Raw genomic sequence first — 14,196 nt, forward strand, 5'->3', positions numbered from 1 at the left:
CAGTTAATAGCTGTTCTGACATTTTTCATCTACCACCATACTATCAGAGGAGCTCAACATGATAAAAATTTCCCCAAGTAGTTTTTTCCAGAGAATGGATGTATTTATTACCAACAAGAATAAAAATGGCCAATTTTTTTTTCGTTAAATAGCTTTGATTGATAAAGCTTGACAGGTCTTAGCATGTCTGTTTACTTCAGTTTATGGTAATCATTTGATTCTTCTCTGTCATACCCAGAAAGCTATTTTAAAGCGTAAGATTTCTACTGAGCACTGAACCTCACAACAAAAATTGATTTTAGCACATACAGTACTACTGATGTCTGATGCTGATGAATTACCCTGCTAGTGAAACACAATTTCCACTAAATCAACAAATAGTTTGCTATAAAGGCCATAAGATTCACTCAGTTCCTACAACAAAAGCTCCCATTTCCTCTTGATTAGTCCTTGTAAGCAAGATTCAATAGATAAAACCCCTGCTAGCTAGCCGTATGGTGCTCTTAGCCATTTTGAAAGGGGGGGATGACCCAGAAGTTAATTTAAGTTGTATGACCCAAAGAGTCTGAGGCCTCTATTAGAAGCTCTTGTATTTTATGATCACAGAAAATTATGTGTTCACCTAGTAATCTCCCAACACAGATTACTGAAAAGTAATCTTTCAAGCACTGAGAATACTGCTGATAGTCCCCCCAAATCCCCTCCAAAACAAAAGAGAGATACCTAATTGGAAGATAACATTTTCAACTGAATTCTGAATTATTTTTATTTTCTATACTACTCTCTCATTTTTAAAACCTAAAATAGCTCAGTTTTTAAACATTATTATTATTATTTAATTTAAGATAGACATATGTTGAGAAGTCAAAAAGACAAGAAAAAATAAACCATTAAGATTCAGGATTTGGAAATCCTTTTTGATGCAGCCATTTTGCTTCAGAGTGAAATGCAGGAGGGAAAACTATTGCTGAGACATTTCAGCCAACAAGGAGATGTGGTGCTATATTCTCTCATAGTCACTGAATATATTTCTCCTATGAATGCGTGAAATATTGAAACTTAATGTATTGCTGTAATATGAAGCACAATGAGACAGAACTTTTCAAAATAAACTGGCAGAGCGCATACAGTTTGGGATATTCTCCTGAGATACTCCATCAATAAGCTTAAGTTCTTTATCCGATGGTTTTCACCTGGCTGCAACACTACCACTCCAGGATCAAAAGCACCTCAGACCCTTGTTACCAGTATTCTTACTCAGTACAGATGGTTTCATTCTTACCAGAACATCATTCTGGAAAGAGTTCGTTTAAGCTGTGTCATCCAGAAACTTGCATCCATTTGCTTAGGAGCTTTCTGTTATTTTTAGTGACATGCATAGCAGGATCAAGTCATCTGGAAAACTACTTTCTCCTTTTGGTTTTTGATAATCTACTCAGTGAAACATTTCTTCCTTTAACTCCACATGATGCCATACTCAAATTGGAAAGAATCAGGATTTAAGTCAATAAAGCAGTACAAACAGTGTTAGAAACATATTTTACTAACTGTGAAAAAGTCAAGGTGTACACTGAATGCAGATTAGTAAAAAGCCAGGAAACTTTGTGTTTATTGATCCAGCATTTACAGTTATAAAGTAATACTATAACAGTAACAGAGACTCACCTATGTTATGTGAAACTGAGTTCTAGCACATCAAAAAACAAAACAAAACAAAACAAAACAAAACAAACAAACAAACAAAAAAAACAGACCCAAAGAACAATAAAAATCCCAACCCTACCCCTGATTTCTGAGTCTGACCAGTGGCTCACCCCACACGAAACAGCCAAACACTGGCTGTACAGCATCACCCATCTTACCTATCCTTCCTTGTTCACCAAAACCAGGAAAGTTCAGTTCATCTACCAGTTGCTACAGAGATATTGCGCTGACTTTCAGAGCCAGAATCACATGGTATTTTGTACGCTCCTTTGTGTGTGTGTGTGTGTGTGTGTGTGTGTGTGAAAAATGAAAGTTACGTGAGTTAACCAACCTCCAGTTTTAGAAAAAAAAAATGTGGTTGGTCATCTCCTGTAACTGAGCCTGTTTCTTAATGATTGCAACAATTAAAGCAGTGCACACTAGTACATCATGACAGCACAGAATTTACAATGAAAATGCCCAAACTCCACCCACAAGATTTCCTGAGATGTTAGTTCCATTTTCTACTTCATCATTTAACACACAAGATTGCAGGTGTTCAGGAGCTATTCCAATAGCAAGTCCACGAGGAGTGAGCTTGCACGAAAAGCCATCAGCAATCCCCTGCACCATTCATTCCCCCTTCTCAACTCACAGTTTTGCAGATAAGATCAGCAAGCAGAGACACATGCTGTAAGTAGTATCATTAGACCAAGGCTTCCACATGACACAAAGCAATTATAGAATCTTAATTAACAAAGGGGCCTTCAAACAAGGGCATTCAGTCCCACTGACTTCCTGAGTACGGTCAAGACCCTGGTCCCTCTAGGCAGGGACCTCTGAAGAGCAGAGGCATACAAACCCTTCTCCTATTCTGTACGGGGTTGAAGTTATTTTATTTCTTCACAGGCGCTTCTGTTGTGGAGATGATGATTACTCACAATAATTGCAGAGATTCTTTACCACTAAAGAAAAAGGATAGCTACTAAACAAAGTAGTGCATACATGTATATTGCCTGCTCCAGGAAAACTATATTCTTCAGATTTAAGGTCCGTAGTACTTTCCCTTTCCCACCTATCACTCCCATTTGTTATTAGACTTTATGTCATTTCTCTTTGATCCCCTTTGTTGCTGCTTTTTCTTCATCTCGTGTTATATGCCTACTTATTTTTCTTATTAAAGCAGTAATCACCACATCATCATGAAAGCTGCTCCCAAACAAGCATCTCCAAGGGTCACATTCTGTTGTGTCCTAAGAGTTCTTGGTCCCACTCCCATCTGAGCACATTCTGTTTCTCAATTTGTACGTGAGTGAAATTTCACACCATTACCTTTCATACTGTTTGATACAAGTCAGTCTTAAGATACTACAGTGGCAAAACTCCTCTGTCCCTCTCAGCAGCAGGAAGACAGCTCCCAGGATAAACAGGATGCCCAAATCTACCAGGAGAGGAGTGCAGTGATGACAGAAGCCTGCCGAGATATCCCCGCAACTCTCAGCTGACATACCTATTTTACACAAAAGCCACCCTGAGGATATTAACAGGAGCTACTCATCCATCAGACAGGCAAAAAAAAGCCAAGTGTCCCTCAAAGACTTGTGTCTAAAGGCTAGAAATTGCCAGAGAAATGAGTTACTCCTACTAATCAACCTCAGCGGCCAATTTGAATCTGTTTTAACTTTTCAATCTAAAACATGTTTATTGCTCTCAGTTAATCATAGGTTAGGGTGGGCTTTTTTCCTGAGATATTGATGGACAGATTATTCATTATGCCCAATTAAACGAGCACTAGAGAAAGATGCCTCCTTCATCACCAAATCATTTCAAGAAAGCTGTATGGCCTGTGCTAGGCAGGAAGGCAGGCAAGATGAAAGCAAGTTCAGACTGGCATGCACAGTTGGACTGGTACAGAACACATACGAATCAGAGCTACAGATACTAGTAAAATAAATTGAGAAGGGATTAGTGGAGTAATTACAACATTCAAGCAAGGGGAAGGAGGTAGTAGCATGCCAGTGGTAAATGGCACTGTGCCCTTTATGATCAGAGGTGCCCAGTTCACGTTTCCTGCACCAAAGCTCACTGCAGTCATAGACCAAGGGTCCTTCTACAGCCAGCCTCTCCGCACAGACAGTCCCTTGCATCCTTAAGGCTCTGCAGAAATTTATGAAGCTGGATACAGGGCTCAAATATCAGAGCACCTTGAACTACAGAGATCTTTGGCCATAGACACTGATCAACAGCTCTGCCAACATCTCTGATATAAAATTCCTTCTAGGTCCCCCACTAAGAAGGCTGTTGAGCCTTTTTGCCTCTGCCAAGGTCACTGGACCATGAAACATTTTTGGCCAGGTTCCCAAAGGCAATGTGGCTTACATTGTTGAGCGGTCAATCCATCTTCCCCTCAACTCTCAAGCAAACTGTCACCAAAACGATCCTGGAAGTGCTAAAACATAATTTTTGCAGAACTTGTAAGAATTTAACTGGAGAGGAGATGCATCCAGGTTAATGCCACACCACTAAAACAGTAGCTGAACTAAACTGTTACATGCTGCCTGGCAGCCAGCAGGGAGCCATGAGGCTCTGCACTTCCCTGCAAGCAGCAGCACCAATCATTGCCAGGAATTATGCTTATTAAAGATACGAAATGGAGAAAGCTAAAGGATAAAATAAACGCCTTAACACGCGCTGCTAAAGCAGCCTCTGTTTCAGTGTATTCACATCAGATAAGCAGGTAGTTGGAGTGGCACCTTCTAGAATACAGGATTTTAGGGTCACAGTCAGGACATTCAAGTTGCTTTTAAGAATCAGGAGTGTGCATATCCCTTTGAGGAGGTAATAGAAGGAGACCAGGTTTCATTCACAGGATATATCTTAATTTACTCCTATGATGATTTAGATGAGGCAAAAGTATCTTAAAATGCTTCTGAAACTCCATTTGACAAGCTCACAGAGTTCAAACCACTTTCCTTCAATAAACTGGTTATAGCCCTTTTTTAAATGTCATTATATTTAACATTGCTGCTTTTTTTCCTATAGCATTCATCTCAGTTACTGACAGTCAGCAGCCATACTGAAGATGAAAGGAATTTTCTTGCTAAGATTTAACGCATTTCACATCCTGATAACATTCTTCATTCCTGCTGTTTTAAACAAAACTAGATAGAAGCACCATTTCTGTCTTTTACTTACAACTGCTGGCTGATAAAACAGAAACACATCCCAGGGGAAGTTTATAATGTTATCTGTCCCCAGTAATTTTTAAAATGATTAATGGTTGTTCATTTATATAGTAAGTATGAAAGTTTTGGTGTTCTTAAACAACAATTTCCCCAATTTCTAACAGCCCACTGCACAGACATGACAATGCAACCAGCTGTAAAATTGCTCACAGACAAATACTTAATAAAGGGCTACCAAAGAAGCACTGATATATGTTATCATCATACTTGCATTTGGCTTTACTATTTCTTGTTTGTTGAAAAGAGGCATTTTTAAATGTTGGTTGCAACCCCTAAAGCACTGTTTAATGAATTTTAACTCTAACACATTCAAAGGAAAGCAAGGAATGAATTTGCAAATGTAAGTTATTTGTGCCTCCAGTTTCCTTGCTTTGTGCCTTGTATCATCTAAGACCATGGTAAATCAGTAGACAAAGAGCAGCATTATATGAAGTATTTTAAGATATTTTAAAATCCTGCTACAGTTTTATTTGTAGTGCACAAGCTTCCCAATAACCCTCTTTTCATGATTTGGCAACAATACAGTTCACATCTGGGAGGAAGGACCAGACCTCATTTTTCCCTACAAGTTCCTCAGCCTCTGAACTTCCGTACCTCCATCCCTTTGTTCAGCTCAACAGTCCCTCAGCTTCTACCTTTGCTTTTAAGCAAGGTTCCAGTGTTACTAAAAGAAATGGCAAGTGTACAATGCAGTTTATACACAGGAAAGCACGGCAATTATTTGTATTATCGTATGCTACACACATACTGCAGCACACAGCCTACCATACAAGTAGCTTGTTTGGGTAGAGGCGATAGCGTAGCAGAAACCAGCACAGATTAACTCACTGCAGATAAGTTGTGTACCAGGACAGCATTGCGCCACGCTAAAAGGCAAAAAAGAAAAACAGTTCCTACCCCAAACAGTTTATTTTCGTAATACAAGAGGTGGATACAAACAGATGGGAAAGGAGGAGGGAATAAGACAACACTCTGATCAGATCAGCCACCAAAGTGCTGTCAAGTCTTTAGGAGGCAACCTGCCAAAGACAAACTTTAATGAGATTTTTAAGGGGGTGGATGCTCATTAATTTTATGACAAAACACATAAACATTTAAGGCTTACAAATACAGTTCATTACAATGAATAAAGTGCCCTTCTACAGACTAAGAGGAAATAGAGTGTGTCCCAAAGTAGAAAGTAAGCAATTGCTGTTGTCTTAACTAAGAGTAGAGAGAGTGGCTGTGCAGCCTACAAACCTATTCCCCAGATGCATGTGCACACGTTGTCAAAAGGACTGTGAACAACGCTGATGCTTCCTCACTCTCTCTTCTGGAGAGGAAAACATACACACAAATAAACACAGCCCAGGATGGAATTGGTGGATGGAAAGCAGAACTACCCTGGTTTCCCAAGTGTACCACAGGCAGCTTCCTGACCCATCTTTTTAGTCCTGCTGCCATTCTACAGCCTGGCTCAAACAACGTCAGTGAGGATACAGTTCTTTATGTCATTTCAGTTGTCAAATTACCCAGATGTATCACTACCATAGATAGCAACTCCTATTTTAAAAGCCGTGTTTACAAACCTGCTTCCCTTCACACACTGGAGAAGTTTAACATGCCTAAAACTCCTAGAAAAAGAGACGTAGATTTTATACTTTCTTAATGAAAGGTTTCTACTAGACTTTCAGAAGAGCAGGAGTTCTTACCATCCGAGGTCCTTCAAAAATAGAATCTGTTGATTTACAACATAAGTGTTGGATTTTTTTTTCAAACTGTAATTTTCAAATATAATGAAGACTATCCTAATTATAAAATCTAACGTGATAGATAATAGTTTTTTTGTCCAAAACAAGGTCATCACTACACACAAAGAAGCAAGATAGATTGGGGGCACTGTTTGCTTAAGGGCTAATTCTCATTCCAAATAATGATTAACAGGAGATCAAAAAAAAAAAGAGTGATGTTGAAGAGAGTAAAGCAATTAAATGATAAAACACAAGTGGAAAATGAAAAGCATTTGTAGCTAAATGAACATACACCAAGTGACCAATGGTTTCAGGGGATTAGATTCTCATGGTAATAATTACATATTAATATAATCAGCAACAGCAAATATTCACAATTCAATTGAAATGAAATGGCAGCACACAAAACGCTGCATCCTTATGGCCATTCTGTCCATTAAACTAAACTGAAACCTGGTACCAATGTATACCCGTTTTTGAAACCAGTTTGCTACTTTTACTTGCCTGAACAGCATTTTCAAGCACAAATGAGATCAAGTATGGTTTGAAATGAGGATTTTGCAACTTGGAAAAAAACAAGACATTTATTAGACTTAGACACAGATACCCCTTTTGCCGTGCAAATTCATTCCTTTTGAAGCATCCAGGACACACAGTTTACATACTACAGCTCAGAGTAAGCAGCTCAGCCTCGGGTTTCCAAATTTTTCATTTTAAGATCAAAACACAAGTGCCCTGTGACTTGCCTGTTCCACAGTAACACTAATCAGAAAGCACTGTGATTGTGAAACCATGGATTAACAGTGGACTTTCAGTTCTAGGTTGACCACAAATGGAGGACTGTTTTCTTCCTTAAACTGAAGACACACTGAATCTTTACCATGCTATTCATTCATCCTCTTTACAGGTGTGCTCTAGCAAGAAGTGCTGCAGTCAGCTCAGCAGTACACATATCACTGGCAACTTCCTCAGGGAAACACCCCTGCACAGCTCCAAGCATTACCAGACCTCACAATCTAAAAGAAAAATAGGAAGAAAAGAATCATTTCAATGTTAGATTACTAAGGAAAACATGTGCTCCAGAAAACAGTGTAAGTGGTTCATAAAACAAGCTCAATTTATTCTTGTCTGAAAAGAGCAAGGAACAATTTTGTTCCTATCTGCCTTTGGGATGAGATCAAACTACACTGCCATGACTATGTGAGATTGAAAACAAACACCAAAAATATTCCAGTTCTACCTGGACTGAAATCTATGTTGAATATGGCATTACTACATCCTGTTTAGAGCATGAACTAGGTCCATGGTCCGCACATATGTATGTAAGTATATACATATACGTAGATCTATATACAAAATCCCACCTCCAGTTCCTTCATAAAAAAAAATAAATAAATAAATAAAAATTAAATAAATAAATAAATAAATAAATAAAAAGACTGTTAATCTAAAAGTCAATGCTTTTAACCAACATGCTTCTTGCTTAGGAACTTTTCAGTTAGCTCTAGAATGGGAGTGAGGACTAAGAGCCTACTCACATCATTTGCAATGCTGTGCCCTTCAGCCTGTGGTTATTGCCCACTCAGTAGGGACACAGGGGTTAATTAGACTACACTGCAGCTAATCAGGAAAGTCCAAGCTACTAAATACTTCTCATCTGCATGGAAGTTGCATCCAAATGCTGATGATTACAAACTGCATTTATGAGCACTGAGAAGCTACAGAGCCTAGGATGTAACAGAGTAAGCAAAATTGGGACCAACACCCTTCTCTTTCATTCTAATAGAAAAAAAAAATAAATCAGTAGAAGGTAGAAATAGAAGCAGAAACCCACTGCTGCTGTCTCCCGTCAGCAGCAGAAAGAGACTCTAGTGGGAGCATAGCAGTGAACACTAGAGGCAGAAGATGAGGCGGCAGGGAAAAGGAGACACAACTTCACTAGCAGACCAATGTTGTATGAAGATGGCTGACTTAGTCAAGCCCAAAATATTTCCCTTGCTTTTTAAGCAAGGGCAGCATAAAAATGTAACAAAAACACAAACGAATGAAAATTATGTTCTATGACATCCTGCCCTGTTCCTGGCACTCATTTGTGTATGCCTTATCAGAGCAGACTGGAGCATGACACTCTGATATATCATTATGAAAGGACAAATCGTACAGAGTACAAGTGTCACTGGCACAAGACATCTCCCTCCTCTCTTCTTGAGCAAGTGACAGCAGAACCAAAGTGGTGTTTGCTCATCAAATAGGGCCAAGAGACAGTCACAACACTGAAAGGGGCTTTAAAAACAATATATAGTAAGGGAAGCATTGCAACGTAGAGCAGCTCTGGGGAGAGTGGCAGAGGGGTGCAAGACATGCATGGCTGCTCCAATGCAGGTGGCATTACCAGAGGTGCCATTGCCCCACACGACCTGCTGGCTGCCCTGCAAGGGTGATTAAGGAGTAATCGGCTCCTCACCTGCCTCCTCCTGTCCCCAGCCCTGTCCAAAGTGCAGAGTCCCGACCTCAGAGGCTGCCCAAGGTGCTCATAACCCTGCTGGAACCTGTTTTCTGTCACATCTTTACTCTCACCTTACCGTTTCCCTCAGATGGTTTCATCCTTTCCTAATCTCTTTTGGCCTTTTCTAATCTCTCCTCATAGAACACAAGCATGATTCAGTTGTTCCCACCCTAAAGAGCCTGACCTTCAACTATACTTTGCTCTTGCATTTCAACTTGTAGCATACTTTTTGCTTACTGTTTCTGTACCTCACTTGGCATTTCTCTGCATTTGTTCTAACCAAGACAAATGACTTCATCTTGCTCATGTCTCAGGAACACCACTCCACTCCTGTTGTCCGGTATGTGGTATGCAACTACACTGCTGCTCTTGAAATCTTGTTTTTTCCTCAGTCCTTCTCCTCTCACTTTTTAAGGTAATCCTTTTGTGATCTTAGGCAGATTTTCCTCAGCCACAGATTCCGGCAGGGCTCCATAAACATAACTTTGGCCTTTATTTTTTCCTTCTGTATCACTTTCCCCCAAGGAACACCAGCTGCAAGCTCACAGTTTCTCAGCAAAGAGAGGGGAGTTGAGTCAGAGATTCACTCCTCCACTCTTTGGTTCTACAAAAGAAATTTATTTGCATTCAGAAGTCTTTGCCCAGCTTTGACTCACTTGTCTGAACACTCTGGAATTATTTTTTCAAGTCAGCACAGGGTGACTATATTCAGAAATACAAAACAAGGCTCTCAACTATGGATAGATGGCCTGCTAGTAACTTTAAAGTAACTACAAAAGGACCGATAAAAACTTGTTGATGGAATAGGCAGCAGTGTGAATCAACACCAGAGTGACAATGAAATTTCAGAAAAGGTCTTTAGCATAGCTTTAAGCTATGAATAACAACTAGTAGGAGGGTGCAAGGATGGTCTATTCCCAACTAGTGAACATCTCAAATTTAGTTTTAACAGTAGACAAAATGAACCAGCATTTCAGTGCCTCATTTGCTCTGCATCATGATGTAAACTCATTCAAAAGAACCTTTCCAACTTAAGGCTGGGGGTGTATGGAAGCAATCTTCATTTCTGCAGAAAGAAAGGCAAGTTTTAAAACAGGGGGTGGAGGGAAGTCCTTCTGTGTTTCAACTGAAGGGGCATAAAAGCATCATAACAGAGTTAGAAACTGCTGTGAAACCTTCTACAATTAGTGTCTCATCCTCACCGCGAACAGAAGCCATCAGTTCCGGGGGAAGAAACCAAAAACTCATTGACATCACATCCCTATCTAACAACTATGGAGCAATGAAAAAATAATTTAAGATGTAGCTTCTCAAGGAAAGAGAAATCTCTAACTGTGAAAAACAAAGTTCTCTTCATTACACTTAGATGGAAATAGAAATATCTGTGCTTTTGCTCAGCTATCTTGAATCAAAAACAAGATTAAAAACATTTTGTGAAGCTATCAAGATCTACAGTGGCAGAAAAACCTTGTAATTCAGTTACTGAGCTTATCACAGCAAATGGATTGGTGAAGCCGTATCACTAAATGCACTAGGAATCATGAAAAACTACAATGTCTAGAAGTGTTGGGTAATATCCCCCAAAAAAGCAGGATGTAGCACTGAATTCTGTCTCAGCAAGGCACTGCCAGCTGTCACCGAGTTTATAGGGCTTTTTCCAGAGTTCAGTGCTAGGACACAAATGGCACTTATCTTCTGCTTTCACAATGACATGAAAAGTCATCCCAACTTCTCCAACAGACAGGATGCAATATGAGCAGCACTGCTGATCATGCAACTTCAAACTGATCCGAGGGCTTTGTGATTTTACCTGGACTTTGCATGGCACTCACTGTCTGAACACGCCCCTCTGACAGACTCACTGGCACACCCCAGGTAACTAAACCCATGCTCAGAGAGCTCACTCTTTAGCTACTTCACTGCTCACAACTATACATGGACAATGATAAATAATGGGTTGGTTTTTCTTTACACTTGCTAGTGTGACAAATGGCAGTCCTAACTTGGCAATATTCCTCACTGGGAATGAATTGCAAATTCAGACTGACTTCATCACTGACACAAGAGAACACTGCTTGCATTTTGGTCATCAAATCTAACAGACATTTTACCAGGACTGCAGCAAACAAATTAGATCCAGGTCCCATTTACAGAAGATGACACCTTTTCAGCAAAGGAAATGGAAAAGATCTATTTTTGCTGAGGCAGGAACATGAACACTCAGTCCAAAACATGCAGCTCAGGACCATGAGCTAAGAAACACGCAAAATTTAACTAGAAATTGAACACAGCTTTGAGCTTGCAATGCTTTTCCTATCTCAATGAACTTTAAAACAGAACCAACTTTTTGGTACACTTCCCATCTAGCAAAATAAGCAAGTGTGTCTAATTAAAGAAACATTTTCATTTTCCTCCAAAATATACCCAAAATACATGTTTTTCCTGCCAATGTGATTATTATGAAAGGTAAGAAGAACTTAGGCTCAGGCTCAACAAAGCTCCACATATGTAAGTTCCTGGCTTATTCCATCAGACTACTCAAAAAAGTACAGATTTAGTTCGACAGCTCAACAAAGTATCTTGGTATCATTTGTGACATAATTGTTACTCCGATTGCAGGAAGTGCTAAGGTTATTAATAATAATCACCAATTCATTCCATTTCTTTTAGACTCAATGCCTAAGAATATGAATGGCTTAAAAGTGATGCTATAACAAAGATTTTAGGCTTCTTTAGATATTTGCTTTGCTAGAGAGTTCAGAGCTATGTAAGTCTAAACATTCAATACAAAACCTTCTTGAGGAAAGCTTGCATGCAGACTCTGAACAGAGTTTAGCAATGCCTGAATAAAGTCTGGAGCTCTCACCAAGACTGCCAAGCTCCCCAGGACTGAATCGCACCCACTGCTTTCCCTTCCACGAGTATCCACAACCTAGGAATTCAGAGAAGCTGCCTAAGGAACATGTCAAACATCCTTGTTTCTTTTTCCAATACTGGTACTCTGAGAAAGGGGACCTCTTCAGCAAGAGGACTTCATATCTCCAGTTCCCATTTAAAGCATAAAGAAATTTTGGCTGTCTTCATGGAAGCTAAGCTAGATTCAGTCCACTCTTATTTTCCCCTTGGTTTGCTGGTAGCTCTCTTCAACCTCACAGAAGCTGGTGGCACACACTGCAGGTGCAAGGGCAATACTTCCTGTCTGAGAGCAAATCCCTAACACAGCACTTCCATGATCGTACTGTAAAGGACTGAAGAAGATTTCTTGTTGAATCCTTGGTTTCCTCACAAAAAGATCAAATACAAAGTAAAAAATATGAAAGGAGAAATGACATGGGCCAGGAGACAGCCATGCCCTCAGCTGCTTGCATAGAACTTCCTGATAGCAAGAGGAAAGCAAGTCAGAAGTGCAGTTACGCTTCAGCATGTGAAGAATAGACACACCTCCCTCTCTGCACACACAAATTATACAAAGCCCAAGAACTATTTAAACGCCAAGGTTGGCTCAGACATGCAACATTCTGAAAGTATTCTGAGCCCTCTAGCGATGGAGAAAATTAGTGACCTGGCCGCTCTGCTCCTGGGAGTAGAAAAGTGTTTCTCACTACAGTCAAAGCTCAAGTGATGATAACACTTTGCTGACTCCTTAGGCAAGCAACATCTTTGTATTTGTTTGATCTACAAAACCTAAATTAGCTGAGCCGTATATGAAAACTGTAGAATTTATTAAACAACTTTTCCCTTATTTTATTTTAATCTTAGAGACTGTATTCCTTTTGGGAAGCATTATGACCCTATTACTACCCTACTTGCTACCCTTACTTACATCTATTAATTGTTTATGAATTCATAGGATATCATTTCTTCTGATAACATTGCACATCTTCTCAGAGTACTTCAGCTAGCCACATGAAAGTAACACATTGAGTAAAGATGGGAGCTGGCCACACAAACTTGGAAACAGCACAGATTAACAAAACAACAACTATTTTATTCTTCTCCTGTTTTCCTAGTTTGCATTAATGACCTTAGTCAAAATGAAGTAGATCATTTTCCTTTCCAATATTCCTGAGCAAAGCAACCCACCCGGCAAGAGCTTCTGTCACCCTGCAGCATTTCACATCACCTAATACCAGCATATGGTAAAACCTGGTCCGTAAAAAATTTTCTCTGTTGCTTTAAGCTGGTCTAGGCAGCATTCATGGGCTCACGGGACCCCTGTGAGCCCAGAGACCCACAGCAGACAGAAGGACACAGCCAAGAGAGCTGCCTGCCACCAACAGCCAGAGCAAGCCATACCTGCCCCAGAGACACCTGTGCAGCATCCTATATCTCAATACCTTTGGCAGGCTACAGAAAGGTGCTCCAAGAGGACTTTTATTTTTTAAATGCTAACTGCTCTAATTTCTCATGGTAACCACCACATTATACTTCTGAGAACCACATTTAATCTCTCTTATAAAAGTTAAGGCCATGATTTTCCCAAAGGTAGGAAAATCCATTGCCTTTTAAATGCAGAGTGAGGCTCAGAGATGCACCATTTAAAAAATAAATAAAATCTGCTCCTTGAAAACAGGTTTTCAGCTCATGCACACTGGCAAAAGACCCTGCTCCATGCTAGGGGAAGGGGATGTTTTGGTCCACAACCAGAGCCCCACAAGTTCCTCCAAAGTCAGTTTCATTAGCTGAAGTTTTTTTTGGCAGCTCAGTTTTGGAGTTAAGTAGCTACCACTGAAGTCTCACTTAAGCATTCAGTTTAATATGTCCCAATGTGATTAGTAGCACACATTTGAATGGAATTCAGCAGACTCCTACTGCAGAGACTTCTGAAAATTCCTGTATGAGGCTTCAAAAAGAGTACTTGAGATTGGGATGAGGAACACTTTTGGTCCAGGGAACATTGCTAGCAACAGCTCAATTAATAAAGAAGTAATTGCTAATATTAAATTCATATATATGTATATAGAGAGATAAAAAGTGCTTCTTGGAATATTTTTAGTTAATTTACACAACATGAAGTGTGCCCCAGTAAGAA

The 14,196-nt window shown here is 39.7% G+C and overlaps 1 long non-coding RNA gene across 3 annotated transcripts in view; it reads right to left on the reverse strand.

Moving 5' to 3' along the window:
* Nucleotides 1-14,196, reverse strand: part of LOC137863693 (uncharacterized) — a 169,519-nt gene that overhangs the window by 103,953 nt on the left and 51,370 nt on the right. For 2 of the 3 annotated variants that reach the window (XR_011101043.1, XR_011101042.1), the window contains exon 2: nt 7,539-7,674. The exons of the other annotated variant lie outside the window; for it this stretch is intronic. This is a non-coding gene — a long non-coding RNA (uncharacterized lncRNA). The remainder of the gene's footprint in view (nt 1-7,538; nt 7,675-14,196) is intronic. 3 annotated transcript variants of the gene reach the window in all.

Source organism: Anas acuta, chromosome 13, assembly GCF_963932015.1.
Source record: "Anas acuta chromosome 13, bAnaAcu1.1, whole genome shotgun sequence".
Classification (NCBI taxonomy): domain Eukaryota; kingdom Metazoa; phylum Chordata; class Aves; order Anseriformes; family Anatidae; genus Anas; species Anas acuta.